This window comes from Microcaecilia unicolor, unplaced genomic scaffold, assembly GCF_901765095.1.
Source record: "Microcaecilia unicolor unplaced genomic scaffold, aMicUni1.1, whole genome shotgun sequence".
Classification (NCBI taxonomy): Eukaryota; Metazoa; Chordata; class Amphibia; order Gymnophiona; family Siphonopidae; genus Microcaecilia; species Microcaecilia unicolor.
The window spans coordinates 96,229-110,135 of NW_021963152.1; the positions used below are offsets into that span (position 1 = coordinate 96,229).

At 44.3% G+C, this 13,907-nt stretch overlaps 1 protein-coding gene across 1 annotated transcript in view; it reads left to right on the forward strand.

Moving 5' to 3' along the window:
• LOC115459014 (F-box only protein 15-like) overlaps positions 1 to 13,907 on the forward strand; it is a gene marked incomplete at its 3' end in the record, with an annotated part of 142,680 nt that overhangs the window by 93,104 nt on the left and 35,669 nt on the right. The window lies entirely within an intron of this gene.

Consider the following 13,907-nt stretch of genomic DNA (forward strand, 5'->3'; position numbering starts at 1 on the left):
GTTTATATTCTGGTTACATTTCAGGTTCAAGTTTAGTCTTCAGTTCCTGTTCAGGAGGACTTCGTGTTCAAGTTTTTCAATGGATTCTTCAAGAGTTGAGACGAATTTGTGTTACAGTGAGCTGCTGCATTCCTCTCCCCTCCGTTTTACGGGGCTGGATTGAGACATAAATTCTGCCGGCGCTCCCTCCCGCTTCGTGCGGCAGTAGGGCAGCTTTGTACCCCTCCCGCTTCGGCGGTGTTAGGGTCAGTCAGCTCCTCTTGCGGTTGCAGGATAAGCCAGATCCCCCCGCATTGGCGGGTGTGGTATCACTCCCCCGCTCCGCGGGGATGAGCTGGACGGATTCCCCTCCCCCACTTGTGTGGGGATGAGCTGGGTTAATTCCCCTCCCCCGTTTCGGCGGTGGTGAGCTGGGCAGAGTGTCCCTTTGTGGGTGTAATTCTCTAAGTGCTGAGTCCTGCGGATGGAGCTTGGATATCGACATACTGAGGAGTTTCCGGCAGCACATGACCACATATAGGGAGGCAAAAGGATTGCTCTCTATCTCCACCTGCTGGTAGATGGACACAACCCACCAGTCTATGGATTGATCAGCTATGATTAATGGAAAGAAAATTATCAGGTATGATACATAATTTTACCATTATTATTATAATGCCTCTATCATTGCATGGTGTGACTTCACCTTGAGTTTTGTGCTCAATTCTGGTCGCCGTATCTCAAAAAAGATAGAGCAGAATTAGAAAAGGTTCAAAGAAGAGCAGCCAAAATGGTAGAGGTGATGGAACTGCTACCAAATGAGGAAAGGCTAAAGAGGTTACGGCTCTTCAACTTGGAAAAGAGATGGCTGAGGGGGGGATATGATTGAGGTCTACAAAATCGTGAGTGATGTGGAGTGGGTGGAGGTGAATCGATTTTTCATTCATTCAAATAGTACAAAGACCAGGAGACACTCACTGAAGTTGCATAGAAATACTTTTAAAACAAATAGAAGGAAACATTTTTTCAGTCAAAGAATAGTTAAGCTCTGGAACTCGTGGCTGGAGGATGTGATAACAGCAGTTAGCATATCTGGGTTTAAAAAAGGTTTGGACAGGTTCCTGGAGGAAAAGTCCATAGTCTGTTATTGAGATGGACATGGGGGAAGCCACTGCTTGCCCTAAGATTGGTAGCGTGGAATGTTGCTGCTAAATGGATTTCTGCCAGGTACTTGTGACCTGGATTGGCCACTGCTGGAAGAAGGATACTGGGCTAGATGGACCATTGGTCTGACCTAGTATGGCTATTCTTATGTTCTTAAACTAGTGATCTTTAAGGGACCAGAGGGTACGGGAAGGCCCATAAGGAACAACAGTGGAACTGGGTATCCAGGGATGCCCTCATCTAGAGCTCTGAATACTAGCAGGAGAATTTTAAACTGCACATGTTGCATGACTGGGAACCAATGCAGGTGAATCAGTAATGGACGAACACAGTCAAATTTTTGAGCCTGACATAAAAAGTGAGCCAACATATTTTGTAGTGTTTGAAGACCTTTTAGACATATGTGAGAAGCAGCAGCATTGCAATAATCCAGTTTAGGAATTTAGGAATCAAAAAAGAAAGATTAAAGTCAACAAAATGTCATGCTTTAAAAAGTTTTGTATCGATCTCAACTGATGGCGAGTATGAGAGCCTGAACGTACAGCACTGTGGAGATTTGTGGTGCAGAAGTAAGTTCAGAATCAAATAATTCTCCAAGGTAACAGAACAAGTCTACAGGAGGAATTAATGTATTAAATTAAAATGGGATAACAGCAGTTTGCTCCTTCTGCCTGTAAACCAACATGTAACTATGTTAGATGACTTAAGAATGAGATAATGATCAAAATGCCACTGCCTACTGATTCCAAGCATGTCTGTAGAGGCAGAAGGTCAGGGCTTTGAAAGGAGGTGGTGTAGACTAGAAGAATGTCGTCTGCATACACATAAAAACTAATGTCATAATCCTGAATTATGATAGCCAAAGGTTTAAAAAAGGTTGAATAGCAGAGGAGACAACATCAAGTCCTGGGGAACATCACAAGTCAAGGTATAAGAAGCAAAAAGACCTAAAGAGCCCTTAGTTCAGAAAGAAAGATTCTGAAGGAAAAAAAGAAAACCAAAAACCTGAGCAGAAAGAACAATATCGGACAATCTTTGCAAAAGTAACCTGTGATAGATGAGATCAGAGGCTGAGGATAGATGCAGAAAAACTGCTAGAGCCACATGGCCTCTGTTAAGCATTGCGTGGACCTCACTAAGGGGATCTTTTGTAAAATTGCAATAGCGTTTTTAGTTCGCAGTAATGATTAGCACACGCTAAACGTTAGAGATTCCCATATGGGCATCTCTAGTGTTTAACGTACGCTTATTTTTAGCGCGCCTTAGTAAAAGGACCCCTAAGTAAGGCAGTCAAAATGGTATCTGTACTGTGACCAGTTCTAAAACCTGACTGACAAGGGTAAAGTGCCATCATTTGCTCAACATGATCTGATAGTTGGGAGTAAACCACCTTCTCAGTCTTTTTAGAAAGAAAACAGAGTACCCCCTTTTTAGAATCAGGCAAAGAACTGCTCTTTTCCAAATTCAAGGGATTTGCCCAGTTGATGAGCACTAGGTAATAATCATCAATGCCAGAAGAAACAGACCATGTCTGTTGACCCAAAGCCAGTGGAAGGGGTCTAGTCCAGGGTAGATGTGGTTAATTTCATGGATGTATAAATTTTGGAAAGGGACTAGAGTTTAGGTTAAGAAAAAGTGGACCTGTTATGAGATAGGGTCTTTGGAGAGGATGAGGAACAGAAAACTTCAAGGAATAGCTAAGGTGGACAGAGGTTTGTTGCAATTTCCTAGTCTTAAAACAGAAATATTTGGCTAGTTCATCCACACTGGGTGTAGCAGAAGATACAGAAAGCGAGCTACATGAGTACAGCCAAGAAGCAAGTGAAACCATAGTTTATAAGAGACTAGTAAAAAAGGCCCATTTCTGACACAAATGAAACGGGCGCTAGCAAGGTTTTCCTCAGAGTGTGTATGTTTGAGAGAGTGTATGTGAGAGTGACTGTGTGAGAGAGAGAGAGTGAATCTGCGTGTGTGTGTGTGTGACAGAGAGATAGTGAGACTGGGTGCGAGTGTGTGTGTGAGAATGAGAGTGTGTGCCATGGGCCACCGGCCTCTCCCTCCCTCCCAGTTCCAGGGCCCTCCTTCCCAGTTGCAGAGCCGTGCCCTCCCTCCCTCCCAGTTCCACGGCAGTGCCATCCCTCCCTCCCTCCCTCCCAGTTCCAGGGCCATGCCCTCCCAGTTCCAGGGTCGTTCCCTCCCTCCCTCCGAGTTTCAGGGTCTCCCTCCCTGTATGGTATAGCCAGTATTCCAATAAGGCTAGTCTGCCCCCTCCCTGCTTGTGGCTCTCTATCTCTCTCCGGGGGCCTGGACCCGCTCCTCCCCCCTTTGTTCCCGGGGCCCGGCGCTGCGGGCGAGCTGGCGGGGCAGATACAGTAGAGCGGCAGCCCTCCCCCCGGCCCTCTCCTCCCTCCAGCTCCATTACCTTCTTGTAGTTCTTGCCCAACCACAGGCGCACGTCGAACTGCGAGACAGTGTCGGAGGCCTCGTAAAATTTCTCAGGCCGCTGTCCTTCTTCTGCACCACCATTTTCTGAGTGCCTGCATGCTCAGAGCGCTGACATCATACTGGCGGGCAGTGCTGTCCGGCCGCCGGCCGCCTTGGGTCGTTCTCCGAGTCACGCTGCGTCTCTCCGGCAACCTCAGTTCTCCAGCCACTCACCTACTTCCCTTGTCTGCTTCCCTCCGTCCTTCGCTCTGCTCTCTCCTCGCCGGCTGGTTTCTTCTTCAGTGCTCAGTGCTGATAGCTTCACAGCTCCTCCCCTCTTCCTTCTGCTAGCCAATCTGGTGTCTCCTTTCCGGTGACGTCAGCCAGGGCTTCGGAGCCTAGCAGAAAGTCACAGACACAGGCAGCAAGATTAGAATGTTGGAAGTGAGAATTATTATATAGGATTGTCCAAGCTATGTATTAGTTTGGAGTAGTAGCTTTGATGGGCCTGTTTAAGTTGGATGATTTTGGTCATAATATAGTGCCCCAAATCAAATAAGAATCCATTCAAGTTGTCCCTCCACACCCTGAGTCTGAATGGGCTCTCATCCACTGCCTTGAACAGAATCCATGAGAAAGTTTATGCAGATGTTTGTCCCCTTTGACCTGAAAGTTGGCATTCCAGTAGCCAAATCAACTTTGAAAAATTGACTAACATCCTTCATCTAGTTCTGTTAAGAACAAGTTAGTACTCTTCTTACCAGTAAAATAAATTCTTATCAGAGCCACTGCAGCTACAGTGGCTCTGCTGAAGTTTGTTGAATAACAAGCTGAGCAGCGATTTTTAGTTCACACTACTGTTTGGACCAGTGCGTTTGGCTGAGCTGAGCTGCCTAACCTATCTTTTTAACATCGCAATTCACATATTTTGATGATCAGACTGCTCTTAAACACTGATCAGTTAAATAACAAGTTGAGTAGCCTAAGCTTGGGAATCTCTCATTTGCATGCCTGAATCAGTCCTGCTTGTCCGTGGAAGAAGCATTGTTGATCACATATCATACAGTGGGGGAAATAAGTATTTGATCCCTTGCTGATTTTGTAAGTTTGCCCACTGACAAAGACATGAGCAGCCCATAATTGAAGGGTAGGTTATTGGTAACAGTGAGAGATAGCACATCACAAATTAAATCCGGAAAATCACATTGTGGAAAGTATATGAATTTATTTGCATTCTGCAGAGGGAAATAAGTATTTGATCCCCCACCAACCAGTAAGAGATCTGGCCCCTACAGACCAGGTAGATGCTCCAAATCAACTCGTTACCTGCATGACAGACAGCTGTCGGCAATGGTCACCTGTATGAAAGACACCTGTCCACAGACTCAGTGAATCAGTCAGACTCTAACCTCTACAAAATGGCCAAGAGCAAGGAGCTGTCTAAGGATGTCAGGGACAAGATCATACACCTGCACAAGGCTGGAATGGGCTACAAAACCATCAGTAAGACGCTGGGCGAGAAGGAGACAACTGTTGGTGCCATAGTAAGAAAATGGAAGAAGTACAAAATGACTGTCAATCGACAAAGATCTGGGGCTCCACGCAAAATCTCACCTCGTGGGGTATCCTTGATCATGAGGAAGGTTAGAAATCAGCCTACAACTACAAGGGGGGAACTTGTCAATGATCTCAAGGCAGCTGGGACCACTGTCACCACGAAAACCATTGGTAACACATTACGACATAACGGATTGCAATCCTGCAGTGCCCGCAAGGTCCCCCTGCTCCGGAAGGCACATGTGACGGCCCGTCTGAAGTTTGCCAGTGAACACCTGGATGATGCCGAGAGTGATTGGGAGAAGGTGCTGTGGTCAGATGAGACAAAAATTGAGCTCTTTGGCATGAACTCAACTCGCCGTGTTTGGAGGAAGAGAAATGCTGCCTATGACCCAAAGAACACCGTCCCCACTGTCAAGCATGGAGGTGGAAATGTTATGTTTTGGGGGTGTTTCTCTGCTAAGGGCACAGGACTACTTCACCGCATCAATGGGAGAATGGATGGGGCCATGTACCGTACAATTCTGAGTGACAACCTCCTTCCCTCCGCCAGGGCCTTAAAATGGGTCGTGGCTGGGTCTTCCAGCACGACAATGACCCAAAACATACAGCCAAGGCAACAAAGGAGTGGCTCAGGAAGAAGCACATTAGGGTCATGGAGTGGCCTAGCCAGTCACCAGACCTTAATCCCATTGAAAACTTATGGAGGGAGCTGAAGCTGCGAGTTGCCAAGCGACAGCCCAGAACTCTTAATGATTTAGAGATGATCTGCAAAGAGGAGTGGACCAAAATTCCTCCTGACATGTGTGCAAACCTCATCATCAACTACAGAAGACGTCTGACCGCTGTGCTTGCCAACAAGGGTTTTGCCACCAAGTATTAGGTCTTGTTTGCCAGAGGGATTAAATACTTATTTCCCTCTGCAGAATGCAAATAAATTCATATACTTTCCACAATGTGATTTTCCGGATTTAATTTGTGATGTGCTATCTCTCACTGTTACCAATAACCTACCCTTCAATTATGGGCTGCTCATGTCTTTGTCAGTGGGCAAACTTACAAAATCAGCAAGGGATCAAATACTTATTTCCCCCACTGTAGGTGTTTTCCATAGATGATAGAATTGAATTTCCAGAGAATAATCTTACCTCTTTAAATGCCTGGTAACATCTTCCAGATGATTTAAAATGTATTCCTTAATCTCTTCCTATCATTTCTAGGATTTATTCTGTTCCTTGTTGCATATGTTGGACCTGGAGGGAGGGAATGATGTTCTTCCTTCTACTAGATCATATTTGATAGATTCTGGAGTCCTCTTGATAAGAGACTGGTACTTTGTTTACACAGTAATCTGATATTGAAGGTTTCCTTCAAAAATAAATTTTTGTTTTTTTGGTCATAAAATGTGTGGGTTTTTTTTTCCTGATTGAACTCTAGCTTCTCAGGCTTTTGGAAGAATTTCTTTCTCTATGCCCTTTTATAAATTCTTTCAGTATTTATTTTAAAATTTATTTGTAAATGTGTTACTAAATGTCAAGGAAATACATTTATATTTAATGACTCAGGCCATTTAAAAAGATTTATTCAAGATAAATACTCGTAGACTGGCAAATCTAAAGGAACAGGCATAAAGTTGTCAAAACTGTTTTGGCATTAGATTTGATAGCCCCTCTTATTCCTAGTAAAACTCTTATCTTCTTGTCACCAGCCTGGGTTTCAAGCACCATTAAGCTTATTAAAAGTGGCAGTACCATCATGCTGAACAAAAGTGGTGGAAATCATGTCTGACAAAAGACCTGGAACTTTGTAAAATCAGAGTTCTGATGTATAAAAATTAAGTGTACCATGTAGAGAAGAGATACTTGCACTGGTTCAGCCAAGAAGTACATTTACTCCATTAGAGAAGACCTTTTCCCATGACCCAGCTTGACTCTGGTGACATGATCTTCTGAGGTTGATTTGGGCATTGAAAGCAGTGGCATGACAGTGCATGGCCACAGGCATTCAGCCAAAGATTTGTGGCCTAAGGGACATATTAGCCCCCTTTGTAGCCCCAATCTTGGGACCAATCTTATTGCTGAAATACACAGCTGTTGTGGCTCATACCATGAGAATGGCTGCATATCAGAAGGAAGTTGCTCTTGTAGATTAAAAGTCATTGCTTTACCCAGTTTCTGGACAAAACTGGCACATTCTGTTCTTAAACTGAAAATAATTTTTGTACCTTTTGCCGTCAGATCATTTTATTTTTCCAGTTGATTGATCCTGGCCTCTCTACAGAGGCGTAGCCAGGTTTTGATCTCAGGGGGAGCAGACTTTTATAAAATAGGCGCTGGTTGGTGTCTACTAGAAAGTAGTATCTGTGTTGTTGCTCAAGAGCTGTGGCGGGCACTGATTAATACAGGCTGTCTCTGTTGCGTCCTGCCTACAAGGAAACAGTAAGTTACATCAGGAGGCAGGACGCAGAAGAGGTCCCTGGACTGGCCAGAGCAGGCAACCTGTCTTCTTAACTACAAAGTAAGAATATTCAAATCGTGACCATCACCTCAGGAATAGCGCACACATTCCTTCCACTGCTAGATACCTTGTTTAAATCAGATGGGCTTTTGTTTGTGTGGTGACTCAACAGGAAGTGGAGACCACTAGTCTTCAAGATTTTTATTTTGGGTGACAAGGGCCAGCAACGGCGGCCCTTGCCCCAGAGTAGCTGAGCCTCCTTTCAAATAGGGCTAGACACTTTGCCATTCAGGTTTTCAGCCTACCGCAATTAATCTGCATGAAAAAAGATTTGCATGTAATGGAGGCAGTATATGCAAATCAATTTCATGCATATTTAATGTGGATATCCTGAAAACCTGACTGGCAAGGGGTTACTCAAGGACCAATTTGGGAAACACTGCTCTAGAACACAAAACTTACCACCCCATAACAGCCTTAATCCACCTATGAAAAGACAATGCTATATATATTACACTGGGTTCTGTAGCACCAATATACCTACTATTGGGAAACTGGAACAAGCTGCACTGTTACACATTCCTACACAGACACTACATGCTAGCAGAATTCTTCACCTCAGTTGCACTTGCAGAACATGGACAGACCCTCATCTATATAACATGAGTAGCCATACTGGGTCAGACCAAAGGTCCATCTAGCCCAGTATCCTGTTTCCAACAGTGGCCAACTCGGGTCACAAACACCTGGCAGAAACCCAAACTGTTGACAACATTCCATCCTACCAATCTAATACAGAATAGGGAGCCACCAAAAAAAAACAAAAAAAACAACAACAGAAGTTGAAATAGAGACCCCTCCTCTATGCCCAAGAAAACCAAACTCTATAAACAGTGCAATACTGGGAAAAAAGAAACAGAAAAACATTTTCTCCTGTACTTTGCAAAATAAACATAGAAAAAATACACATTTTACAAAGCAGGTGCATCTCAGTCCTTACAAAGTATTAAATAAAAATAATGTTTTTTCTACCTTTGTTGTTTGGGAATTTGGCTGGTTCCAGTCTTTTTTTTCCATGTTCCATGAGTCAGCCTTCCAAATTCTTTTCCAGGCTGGCCTTTCCATTTCTTCTCTCTCCTCTTCTTCTTCCTTTCCTTCTCTACATCTATTTGGCACTGATCTTTCGTTTTATGTCCCCACTAGCAAATAGCTATGTATAGAGCTCCCAAGTGATCCAGTTCCAGAAGGGAGATTTTTCAACCAGTCCTAGTGTGAACTCATAACCCTCATTCATGTGGGATTTGCAGTCCCTGATTCTACCGATCAAAATCTGTGCTGCAGTACATCCAAAATTACTTAAGAAAATGCACTCGGACCCCTGCAGGGTTGCTAATCTGAAGATATCAGAGATGTGCATTTTCAAATACTGTCATATTCCTAATATCAAATTCAAAATAAAATATCTTTTTCTACTGTTGTTAGAACAATTTATTTTTTTCATTTGCTTTGGTCCCACTGTCTCTTCTGTTTTTTTCTGTTTCTTCTGCCTTTACAGGGTTTCTTGCCCATATGACATTTCTTCTGTCTCCAAGTGCACCATCCTTCTTTCCTCTTCACCACAATTTGTCCTGTTCAGCATCTGCCCTTTCTGTTTCCCCATCTCCCCCCCCCCCTTTTCAGCACAAACCTTCCTGGTCTCCTCATCTCCCCCTTTTCTAGCATCTGCCCTCCTGGTGTCCCCAACTCTCCCTTTTTCTAATATTGCCGTGTCCCTATCTTCCCCCTTTTTCCAGCATTACCCCTGTGTTACCATCTTCCCCCCTTTTCCAGAATTACCTCTTTGTCCCCATCTCATCCTTTTTTCACCATTGTCCCCATATCCCCATTCCCCCTTCCAGTGGTGCCCCTCTATGTCCCTGTCTCCTCCTCCCCTTTCCAGTCGTGCCTCTGTGTCCCTATCTCTTCCCCTTTCCAGTCATGCCTCTGTGTCCCTATCTCCTCTCCCTTTCCAGTAGTGCCCTATGTCCCTATCTCCTCCCCCTCTTTCCAGTAGTGCTCCTCTGTGTCCCTATCCCCCTCCTTTTCAGTAGAGCCCATGTGTCCCCATTTCTTCTTTTTCCAGCACTGCCTCTTTGAGTTCCAGTGTTCCTACCCTTTCCCTGTCTAGTATTGTCTCTGTGTCCTCCCTCGCTTTACAGCATTTACTATATCCTTCTCTCTCCCCATGTTAACCTTCTTCCCCATCTCTTTCAGCGCTCCCCATCCTCCTTGGGGCCATATATCTCCCTGGCCTGCTCCCGCGGTCCATCCTCTGGCAGCTCCAAAGAGGTTTAGTAGACAGGAGATCAAGTGACGTCAAAATATTGAAACCATTTAGGCCAGTCTCAGTTTCCTCTTCCCAGTGAAGCCGTCATCGCCATACTCAAAACAAAGCAAACAAACCTATGAGCTGCTGCATACATGTTGTCATTCTTTATTGTTGGTAGCATTTGTATTTAATCTCACATATTTTCAAACATGCCAATTTGTGCAGTATACAGATGTACACAGAAAAAGTATAATAACAGAATGGAGTATAATAACAGAAGTGGAGGAGTGGCCTAGTGGTTAGGGTGGTGGACTTTGGTCCTGGGGAACTGAGTTTGATTCCCACTTCTGGCACAGGCAGCTCCTTGTGACTCTGGGCAAGTCATTTAACCCTCCATTGCCACACGTAAGCCGCATTGAGCCTGCCATGAGTGGGAAAGTGTGGGGTACAAATGTAACAAAAAAAAATATATAGGTAGAGTAGTAATTTGTTATAAATCGTAATCAGTGTGTCATTTGGAGGGGCTAGTTATAGAGGCACTCTAGCACGTGTTACATTCATGCAAAGATTTTTTTTCTCCTGGTAAAGGCTACTAAAACAGAATATAAGAAAGCCAATGGACTGCATTAGGGGGCTTGTAGGCCATTAATTATGTTTAAACAAAAGAGATGTGCATTAAAAAAATATTTATTTTTATTTGACCTATAAAACCATTTGTCCCTGAAACATGCCTAAAAACAGAATAATCCATTTGTGTATCTACAAAAGAGATGAGGTGAAGATGTGATTCCATGGGCCCCAATGAAAGGAGAGTTTAATTTTACTTCCTTTTAATTTCAGTATTTTCCACCTTTTATAACACCAGGCTTCTCAAGGCAGATTACAACAACAGTTAAGATGAACTCATCAGGAAACAGGATATCCTCACTGAAATCTTGGCCATATGTATTGTATAGAAGAACAGTGAAGAAAAATGAGCACAAACTACAGAGTTTATAATTGCTTTTTCTACCAGCTACAATAATTTTTGAAGCTGTTTTATTTCTTTTCTCCTCCAGCTTTTAAGGTACTGCCTATCCAACTGAAGCAGCTTTAGCCTTGTTACAGATGGATCAATAATAAAGAACGACAATGTGGATGCAGCAGCTCATAAGTTTGCTTGTTTTGTTTGGGGTGAAGGCAATGACGATGATGGCTGCGCGGAGTGGAAACAGATTAACAAAATTGGCTCTCTTGCTTACAGGACTTACTGGACTAGATAGGCTAACTTCCACTCGTCTATTAAACCTCCTTGGGCGTCTCCCCCCCCCCCCCCCCCCCCTGGAGTCTTGCATCTTTCTCTCTCTGTTTCTTCTGCTGCCTGCTGTCCGTGTCGTCATTTTTACTGCCCTGAAGCATTCTCCCTCGGCACTGGCGATTCACAGTCAACCTTCTGCCAGCGTTGGGGCTTCTCCTCAGGCGCATCCCGGACTCCCGCCTACTTTAACGCAATTTCCTCTTTTCCGCAGAGGTGGGAGTGAGACGTGCCTGAGGAGAAGCCCCGACGCTGGCAGAAGGCTGACTGTGAATCGCCAGTGCCGAGGGAGAATGCTTCAGGGCAGTAAAAATGACGACGCAGACTGGAGAAAGCGGGCAGCAGAAGAAACAGAAGTAGAAAGATGCAAAACTACGTGGAAGGAGGCAGGGAAAGTTACTGGCATGTGGCGCATAGGCGCCATTTTTTCTAAAATCTGTTTTGGGGAGTGATTGCTCCCCCTGCGACCCCCCTAGCTACGCCATTGTTTCTCCTACAGAATCTTACTTCCATTTTTTGTTTCACTACTCTGTCTTCTTCCCTTCCGCCTATACATCTGACATTGATTCTTCTGTTTCTTCTTTTTTTATTTTTCTCATCTGCCTTTTTATCTACCTTTAGATCATTTTCAATCCTCCCTCTCCCCCTCCAGTGTTTAGTCTCCCTCTTTTCACATTTCAGTTACTTACCAGCTTTCCATTTTCTACTTGTCCCTTCCTAGTTCTCCTGTTCTCCACTTCTTTCTCATTCCTTCACCAGCTTTCTACTCTCTTTTGTGTTTCATCCACATTCTAGTCCCCTATTTTATCCTCTGTACTTGTTATCTTCCTCTGTTTCTCATCCCCTCCATCTCCAGTCCCTTTCTCATGTCTTACCACTTTTATGCCTTCCATTCTCCCTTTTACCTCCTACATTTTCATCCTTTCTCATCTGCTTCAAAGACCTGTCCCTTTCCTTTGTCTTACTTCTTCCATAGCCCTATGTCCCTTTCAGCTGCTTCCCAACCTCTCTACATCCTTCATAGTATCTATCCTGTCCATCTATTTAGCTGCTTCCCAACCTCTTTACATCCTTCATAGTATCTGTCTTCTTCATCTATCTGCATTCAGTCTTACAGTCCTACTCCCTTAGTCTCCATTGTCCTTTTAATCCCTGCTCAATGTTTAGTCCCCACTTGTCCACCCTACCCAATCTCTAAATACTCACTTATACTCCCAATACCCAGGTAATCTTAGTCTGTCGTCTTCTGGTCTCCTACCCAATCCTAGAGTGTTCACAGAAGTATGAACCCATATTCTCCCACATTCTTATATCTGCCATGCCGCCTCTTTCCCCTGTATTCATTGCCACTTTCTTTTCCCCCATACATCTTTCTCCACTTGCTTAGTATCTATCTGTTTACTTTGCTTCTAGAATATTCATTGACCCTGCCTTTCCTTCTCCTTAGCTCAGTATCTATCACTCTACCTTTCCCTCTCCACCTAACCCTTGTTTTTCACTCCCAGCAGTATTTTGTAACAGCCCCTTTCTCTGACTCTGCCAACATCAGCTCCCTGCCTGCCCCAGCCTTAGCATTGGTCTCCTGCCTGCCCCAGCCTCAGCATCGTTCTCCTGCCTGCCCCCAGCATCAGCATCGTTCTCCTGCCTGCCCCCAGCATCAGCATCGTTCTCCTGCCTGCCCCCAGCATCAGCATCGTTCTCCTGCCTGCCCCCAGCATCAGCATCGTTCTCCTGCCTGCCCCCAGCATCAGCATCGTTCTCCTGCCTGCCCCCAGCCTCAGCGTCGGTCTCCTGCCTGCCCTCAGCCTCAGCGTCGGTCTCCTGCCTGCCCCAGCCCAGCATCAGCGTCGGTCTCCTGCCTGCCCCAGCATCAGCATTGGAGTATACATCTTGAATTGCCAAAAAGTAAAGTTCAGACAGTATTTGAAGTAAATGAATGCATATCAAGAGTAAAATTAGCAGATCAAGGTATGGAACCAGAATTTTAGTTAAAAGTGATGTTTTAAGGAAATTAGATTGTTCTTCCGTTTAAAAATGTTTTGCCAGAAGAAATTTCAGACACAAAGCAGTCATAGTGGAAGAATAAAGTATAAATACAGATATCTTGACTGTAACATTTTAAACTTAAGCAAAATGTCAGCTCAGATTACGGTATCTGCAAATATGAAGACATTTATATTGCATTAGAAAAGGTAGCTAGGATTTTTGCTTGAGCAACTGACTGGATAGGCTGTCTTGCTTGAGCTTTTTCACTGTTACCACTGCTGTTGATAAACTTTTGGTGGAATCAATTGTTAATGACTAGAACACACCTGCAAAATATCTGCAGAGGAAACAGCATTTACATACTTTTCCAGGTCTACTAAACTGCTGTCCCATGTATCTCTCCAACCACACAGATTTTCCAAACAGGGGCCATGTTGGCTTGTACCCAACTGATCCATGACGTAGAACCCACTGTAGTACTACTAGACATAGTGGGCTTGATATTCAGCTGGCGGTGGACAGCACTTCTACTGTCCACCTCCGGCATTAAACCTGGATATTCAGTGTCAGGCTGTTTCCAGTGTCTGGCATTGAATATCCAGGGTTTTTTTTAACTGCTAAAAAGTTAACTGGTTAAACTGAAATTCTGCACTAACCGGTGAACATTTTAGCAGTTAAAGATAAGCCTGCTATTTATGCTGTCTATTTTAATCGCTGAACTTAACTGGTTAAGCATTG